This window comes from Calypte anna, chromosome 1 (assembly GCF_003957555.1).
Source record: "Calypte anna isolate BGI_N300 chromosome 1, bCalAnn1_v1.p, whole genome shotgun sequence".
NCBI classification, from domain to species: domain Eukaryota; kingdom Metazoa; phylum Chordata; class Aves; order Apodiformes; family Trochilidae; genus Calypte; species Calypte anna.
The window spans coordinates 195,925,166-195,933,275 of record NC_044244.1 but is presented as its reverse complement, the minus strand read 5'-3'; positions in this window follow the sequence as shown (position 1 = coordinate 195,933,275).

The window sequence follows — 8,110 nt, the reverse complement described above, 5'->3', positions numbered from 1 at the left end:
CCCTCCAAAACCTTTCTACCATCCAGCAGATCCATACTCCCAACTTGGTGTCATCTGCCAACTTACTAAGGGTGGATTCTAGCCCCTGATCATCAATAAAGACGTTAAATAAGAGTGACCCCAGCACTGAGCCCTGGGGGACACCACTCCTGACTGTCACCAACTGGACTGGGGACAACTCTTGGGGCCCAGCCATCCTCCCAGTGTTTATCCCAGCAGATCCAAGCCATGGGCAGCCAGCTTTTCCATGAGGATGTTATGGAGGACAGTGCCAAAGGCTTTACTGAGGTCCTGGTAGACCACATCAAAAGCCTTTCCCTCTTCCATTTATCGGGTCACCTTCTCATAGAATGAGATCAGGTTTGTCAAGCAGGATCTGCTTTTCATGAACCCATACTGAGAGGGTCTGATTGTCTGGGTGACCTTTAACTGATCTGTGATGGCCTCTGGGAGCACATGGGAACACGAGACATGCTCAGTGATCAGATGATGTGTTTGAAAACTCTTTTTTCTATCATTTCCCATTTGCCCGTTGGATTCATTTGAAGAAAACTAAAGATCATAAAATCACAGAATGGTTTGGATTCAAAGGGACCTTCAAGCTCCTCCAATTCCAAACCCTGCATGGGCAGGGACCCTTCCCACAGCCCAGGTTGCTCCAAGCCCCATCCAACCTGGGCTGAGACACTGCCAGGGATGGGGCAGCCACAGCTTCCTTGGGCAACCTGGGACAGGGGCTCACTACCCTTCCAGTGAAGAATTTCTTTCTAATCTCCAATCTAAAAGTCCTCTGGTAGTAGTGGTACCAGGGCCTGGGTTGTTCTCTGCATGGCTAAGACACCTCTGGAAGTTCCATGCTGTGCATACAACCTGGCTTTCAACACTTCCAGGGATGGGGCAGCCACAGCTTCCTTGGGCAACCTGGGCTGCTGTCTGACTGCTTTCCAAGGAAAAAAATTTATCAGAATACTTGATCAAAATCTCCCCTCTTTTAGCTTAAACACATCACTCATTGTCCTGCCACTACAATCCCTGCCTAAAAATCTGTCCCCATCTTTCCTCCCCATCTTTCCTGTTGTCCTCCTTTAAGTACTGGAAGGCTGCAATAAGGTCTCCCTGGAGCCTTCTCTTCTTTAGCCTGAACAAGACAAACTCTCATAGTCTGCCTTCACACAGGAAGTTCTCATCATCTTCATGGCCTTCCTCTGGGTGTGCTTGGACTCTCCAGAACCAAGAATCCCATCCCTTGACCTGCTGGCCAAGCTTCTTTGGAAAGAAGTTGGCCTTCCAGGGAGGAAAGACCCTTACATTGCCCCCCACCTGGACACCCCAGAGGCCTCTTTCCCAAGGAATCCCTTTTCCTTCAGCAGGAAGGGGAGCAGAAGGTTTCTGGGCTTCTTTGATGGAGGGGTTGGTCACCTCAGAGCTCATTCATTGTTGGTGACAGCTTTCCTGTTGGGGACACTGCTCTCCAGCTAGAGAACCCACCTGGTGCTTAGTGCTGTACCCTCCTATTAGTAGGACCTCTCTGTCCATGGGCATCTCCTGTCCCAGCACCCTGGGTCCCCTCCAGCCTTGGGCACCAAGAGAGAAAACTCTGCAAACACCACCTGAGCCCAGAGAGTTGGTGTCTGAAACACACAAACTTTATTTACAGAAAAACATCATGGTAGGACTCAGATCTTCCTCTTGGAAGGCCCCCTTCAACTCTGCCAAACTTGCATCTCCATCAAGGCTTGGAAAAGCAAGCAAGCAAGACATCTGGCTAAGAATCAGAAGACATGGGGGTTCCTGAGTTGCTTGGGGTTGGCCCTGGTGGGCATTAGATTGTCCCCAGCCCTGGGCCATGCTGTGGACAGCAAGACTTTGCCACCAGGGCTAAATCCTGGCTGGGCTCAGGGTGAGACTTGGGTTGCCTGGCCCTAAGAAATGGCTCCTTCCCAGAGTGGATGGTGCTGAGGGCAGTGGGATGCTGGTGGTGGTTGTTCCTCCAGGAGGAGGTGACCAAGTGCCACATCCCTGCAGTGGGGACCCAGCCTCACAGCCTGACTGTGGGCAGAGTATGGGGAGGATATCCCTGTCCTGCTGGGGGTGGGTCCCCCTCCATCTCCTTCTCCAACTCCATCTCCCACTCCATCTCCTCCTTCATCTCCACGTCTGTGACACCACCCACATCCACCTTCATCCCCAAGTCCACTCTGCTGAGAGATGATGAGGTAGCCATGCAGAACAAGACATTGGGCATGCCCTGGCCAACTGGACCAACTGGGCTGAGTGGAGCTGTGGAATGAGGGAATTAACACCCCTGTTCCTTCTCACCACCGGGAGAAAACCAGGGGGTGATGGGTGCCCTGGGCATGTCCCCAGCAGGAGCTGGCTGGAGGGTAAGTGGCTCCCCAGCTACCATCACCCACCGTGACTCCCAGGATGGAGGATCCTGGTTTTTTTCCAGAATTTCAACAGCTTGAAGTGCTGCAAGGTCTTGTGGATCTGTCAGGGCAGAGAGGGCAAGGATGAGTGGCCCTGCTGCATGTCCCAGGGGTGCTGGGCACAGAAGATACCCAGAAGGATGTTCCACTACTTAAAGGGTGGCTACAAAGAAGATGGAGACTCCCTGCTTACAAGGAGTCACCTGGATAAGACAATGAGCACAGGTTGCTCCTGGGAAGATTCCAATTGGACACAAGAGGTGTCAGCCCAACTCTGCTCTGCCTTGGTGAGACCACACCTGGAATACTGGCTCCAGTTTGGGGCTCCCCAGTTGAGGAGAGCCAGAGATCTACTGGAGAGAGGCCAAGGGAGAGCTGGGAGGGTGCTGAAGGGACTTGAGCATCTCTGCTGGGAAGAAAGAGTGAGAGCCCTGGGGCTGTTGAGGCTGGAGAAGAGAAGGCTGAGAGGGGATCTGCTGAATGTCCATCAATAGCTGAGGGCTGGGGGGCAAGAGGAAGGGGACAATCTCTGTTCAGGGGTGCCCAGGAACAGGACAAGGAAGAATGGGGTGGAGCTGGAACATGGGAAGTTCCACAGAAAGAGAAGGAAGAACTTTTTCCCTGTGAGGCTGATGGAGCCCTGGCCCAGGCTGCCCAGAGAGGTTCTGGAGGCTCCTTCTCTGGAGATTTTCCACCCCCCCCTGGATGTGTTCCTGTGTGTCCTGCCCTGGGGAATCCTGCTGGGACAGAGGGGTTGGACTGGATGATGTGTAGATGTCCCTTCCAACTCCTAACATTCTATGATTCTATGATTCTAAATTTTTCACCATGAGGACAGTCAAACATTGGAATGGTCTCCCAGGGGAAGTGGTGGATTCCTCCACTTTGGAAAGTTTGAAGTCGCAGCTCGATGAGGTGCTGGGACAACTCATATAAATTGTAGTATTAGAAGGGTTGGACTTTGAGGACACTTCCAACCTGACATTATATGATTCTACTATTCTATGAAGCTCCTTTTTTTTGGCCTCAGGTGGCCTTTAGTCTCCATGCTGCTCCTTGGACAGGGCTGAGCTGCCATGGCTCCAGCCTGGAAAGCAGCAGAGGAGGCACTGGATCCAGCTGCTCCCAGCAAGTATCTCAGAAGACTGGGACATAGGAGGACATTCCCTTCCCTTGACCTGCTGGCCACGTTGCTTTTGATGCAGCCCAGGACCTGGTTGGATTTCTGGGCTCTGAACACACATTGGGAACTCATGTCCAGCTTTTCATTCACCAATACCCCTAAATCCTTCTCTGCAGGGCTGTTCTCCATCCCTTCATCCCAGCATGAACTTAAAGCACTCATGGCTCCCCTAGGGACATGTTGCCCAAGAACAGAAGTGCCACTGACTGGAAGCTGCCCAATGTTACCTCAGTCTACAAGAAGAGCCTGAGGGAAGGCCAAAACCACCAGGGAATTGTTAGACCTTAGCACCTGGAGAAATAATGGAGAAGATCACATTGTGTGCTACTGAAAAGCATTTAATGAGCAATGAAACCATCAGGCACAGTCAATGTGGGCTCTCAAAGGGAAATTCCTGTTTAATTTGATAATCATAGAATGCTTTGGGTGTGAAAGGACCCCCCTGCATGGGCAGGAACCCCTCCCACAGCCCAGGTTGCTCCAAGCCTCATCCAACCTGGGCTGAGACACTGCCAGGGATGGGGCAGCCACAGCTTCCTTGGGCAACCTGGGACAGGGGCTCAGCACCCTCACAGCAAAGAATTTATTTCTTCTATCTAAGAAATCTCCCCTCTTTCATTTTGAAACTCTTCCCCCTTGTCCAATGTCCTTGTAAGAAGTCCCTCCCCAGCTTTCCTGTAGCACCTTCAGGTCTTGGAAGATGCTCTAAGGTCTCCCTGGAACCTTCTTTTCTCCAGGCTGAAACCCACCAACTTTTCTCAGATTTTCTTCATAGCAGAAGTGTTTCAGCTCCCTGATCACCTTCATGGCCCTCCTCTGGACTTGCTCCATCACCTCCATGTCCTTCCTGTGCTGAAGAACCCCAGAACTGGACTCAGGAGGGATTCTCAGAAGAGTGGGACATAGGAGGACGTTCCCTTGCCTTAACCTGCTGGCCACGTTGCTTTTGATGCAGCCCAGGACCTGGTTGGTTTTCTGGGCTCTGAGAACACATTGGGAACTCATGTCCAACTTTTCATCCACCAATACCCCTAAATCCTTCTCTGCAGGGCTGTTCTCCATCCCTTCATCCCTCAGCCTTTATGGATACAGGGACTGCTGATTTTCTTTTTGGTGCTAAGCAGCCCCAGGACCTAATAAAAGTCATGCTGTGATCTTCAAAATGATGCAAAGAGATAACGTTGGCCTTTTTATGTGGTTTAAAAAATTCAAATCCTCACTTCCCAGGGCATCAGTGAATTACACAGGGCCCTATCTCATGCCACGTACACAGCTGAGCCTGCTCCAGCATTCCTGCTCCAAGGAATTCTTCATAAACCAGGGATGAAAGAAGCCACCATTTGCAGCTTGCAAATATTCTGCTTAAAATAATCCCCCAGTCCTTGTGAATTAACTCATTATTTCAAGCCCCAAAGGGATGATTATTTCCTTTGAATTCAGGTTATCAAGTGACTCTCAGCACGTTGAGTGGTGGCTGGGGTGAACTGTGCAAGGTTGGGTTTATCTGCTCAAAGCTGAGGAAAATCAAATGGAAAATGGAGCCTTTATCCCTCAAAACTCCTGATTTTACACTGTCCTTGTGTGCAGTCTCTTGTCATGCCTCAGATAGCAAACAACAAGAATAAATCTGAAATTTAGACTATGAGGCCAACACCTTAGCTTGGAGTGAGCTGGAAATCTGCAGGAATTTCTTTGGAGTTAGATCTGTTCCCCTGCTGGAAAATCATTAAGAATTTAACATGGGGCTTGGGGTCATATTTGAATTTTCCTCTGGGGGAAATATTGCTTTTTAGTGCTTGAATCATGGGTTAGGTCTCTCAGTGTACATTAAACAGCAAATTAAATGCAGTCTCCATATAGAGGGAATGTGAGCAGCTGTTTTAAGTCAGTCATTTGACTCTTCTAAACATCATTTTAAGTTTTGAGGTAGTCATCTCCTCATGTGGAAATGAAGAAAAGTAGGGAAATGCTGTTAAAGTAGTATCACATGGACTTGAAATTAATCAGATCAATGTATTTAGGTCACAGAATAGTCATATATCACCCAAGAATTGATTTTATTTTAAAAATTCTTTAATATTTTGGGGAAAAAATAAAAAAGCAGTGGTGTACTGATTTCATAAAGTCTTGGTGATTTATTTTGGGAAGAGCAAATGTGATCCTCTCTGATTTTACATAAAATTCTGAGCTAGAATTAGTTCTGATCACTGGATGGAGCATATCAAATTCATAAAACATTTCCAAATCTCTTGGTTTTAGGATCATTTTTGTCCCTTCACATATATTTTTCACACCTTGGGCAAAAAAAAACCAAAACCCAACTCCTTAAATTTAATCTTGAAGTGCAAGTTTCGATCCTCCAAGGCAAAGTTGTAAAGTTCAAAAGGAAGGAGCACATGCATTGTAATGAACCAGAAACCAGGAGGTGAATCAAACTGACACAACAAGTCCAAAATTACTGTGTTTGAACCTCCTGATCTCCACGAAGTGTCTCAGGAGTCTGGAGGCTTGAAAATTTTGTTACAGAAAATACATGAACTAGTGGGGTTCTTTTCATCAGAAGGAACAAATGTAGATGCACTGGTTCTCAGATGTTCAAAAGGAAAAAAAAATAGTCAGTGCCTCTTCAGCAGCAACATCCAGAACTGAAGTCCAACACCAGGCCTGAAACTTCAGCTTGAGGTAGCAAGGTTTTTGGTTTTTGGTCACCCACAGAAAAAATTACACAATGTGGTAGAAAAAGTCCCCACCTTGTCACTCTGTGGTGAGATTACCAAGGGAGGAGAGTTTGACAGCTTAATTTTTCACTCCTAAAGAGGTGTTTTGGAGAAAGGCAAACCAGGGCGAGGGGCTACAAAGGAGGGGGAGGATGGAAGAGGATGAGCATTCTGCAAAGATGGCCATCAAACTCCAAAAAACTTGACTTTCTGCTCTACTTTTCACTATTCATCCTCCTTTTTTATTTTTTTCTTTAATTTTTCTTTTAATTTTCAATGAGTTCACCACTGAACACCTCATGCATGTTGAAGACACCACGCGAAGACACCACCAGTACCATGCACGTCAACCCAACATGAACAGTGAAAAACCATGGAGGTGACTGAATTTTTGGTGGGATTTTAGGGGAGAAGGTCACCCCAAAGTGCACGTTGCACAGGGATGAGGACGGAAGAAGAGGAACAGAAGAGGAAAGGAGGACAGGACTTTCCAGCACCACCCGACCAGGTGGGAACTGGCATTTCCAGTGCCACGGATGGGAATTCCCAGTGCTGCTCCCAGAGGAGTGGAATGGGATGAGTGCTCCTGGCAGGACAGGAGTTTCGGCACAGCCTGTGCCAGTCCCTGGCAGTGAGATGGGGATGAGAATCTCCAGCACTGACACCTACGTTGGGCAGGTGCTGGAGGACTCTGTGGGGACTGGTGGCACCAGTGGGGTGAAGGAAGAGGACTGGCACCTCCAGTACTGCATGGTAGGTGGGGATGGTCCTGCTGGGCTGGGTGTGTGTTGCCTGGTGGGTGGGGTGGAGGTGGGTGCTGGGGTAATGGAGGTTTTGGGTTGTGGTGTGGGGTGAGGTCAGGGTTGGTTGGATGTGGGGTTGGGACGGGTTTGGGTGATGTGGGATGGGTTTGGATGGTGTGGGATGGGTTTGGATGGTGTGGGATAGGTTTGGATAATGTGGGATGGGTCTGTTTGGTGTGGGGTGGGTTGGTGGGATAGGAGGGGCAGGTGGATATGATATGGGGCAGGTTGGGCTGTTGTGGGGTAGGCTGGGCTCTAGGCAGGGCAGGTTGGCACGGTGTAGGGCTGCTCAACTTGTTGTGGGGCTGTTTGGCTTGTGGTGGGGCAAGTTGGCTTCTTGGGGGGCAAGTTTGCTTATGGTGGGGCAAGTTGGCTTGTTGGGGGGCAGGTTGGTTTGTTGGGGGGCAGACTGGCTTATGGTGGGGTAAGTTGGCTTGTTGGGGGGCGGGCTGGCTTTTTGTGGGGCAGGTTGGATTGTTAGGGGCTGGTTGGCTTATGGTGGGGCAAGTTGGCTTGTTGGGTGACAGGCTGGCTTATGATGGGGCAAGGTGGCTTATGGTGGGCAAGTTGGCTTGTTGGGGGGCTGGCTGGCTTATGATGGGGCAAGCTGGCTTATGGTGGGCAAGTTGGCTTGTTGGGGGGCTGGCTGGCTTATGATGGGGCAAGCTGGCTTGTTGGGGGGCAGGCTGGCCTTCAAGTAGGGTAGATGGGTTTGCTGTGGAGGTGCTTGGTTTGCAAGGCAGGTTTGCGTGATGTGGGGCACGATGGCTCTTTGTGGAGCACATCGGCTCTTCGTGGAGCAGACCCGCTCGTAGTGGAGCCGGGTGTCGTTCCACAAGGGTCCAGCTCAGGCACCGAACCCCCCACGGCCACCAGGCCCCGGCCCCCCCAGTCCCGCAGCAGGGCCCAGGCCGCTCCCCGTTGCCATGGCGACAGCTCCCCCCTCCTCCCCCCCCCCAGCAAAATATTTTCGTCCCA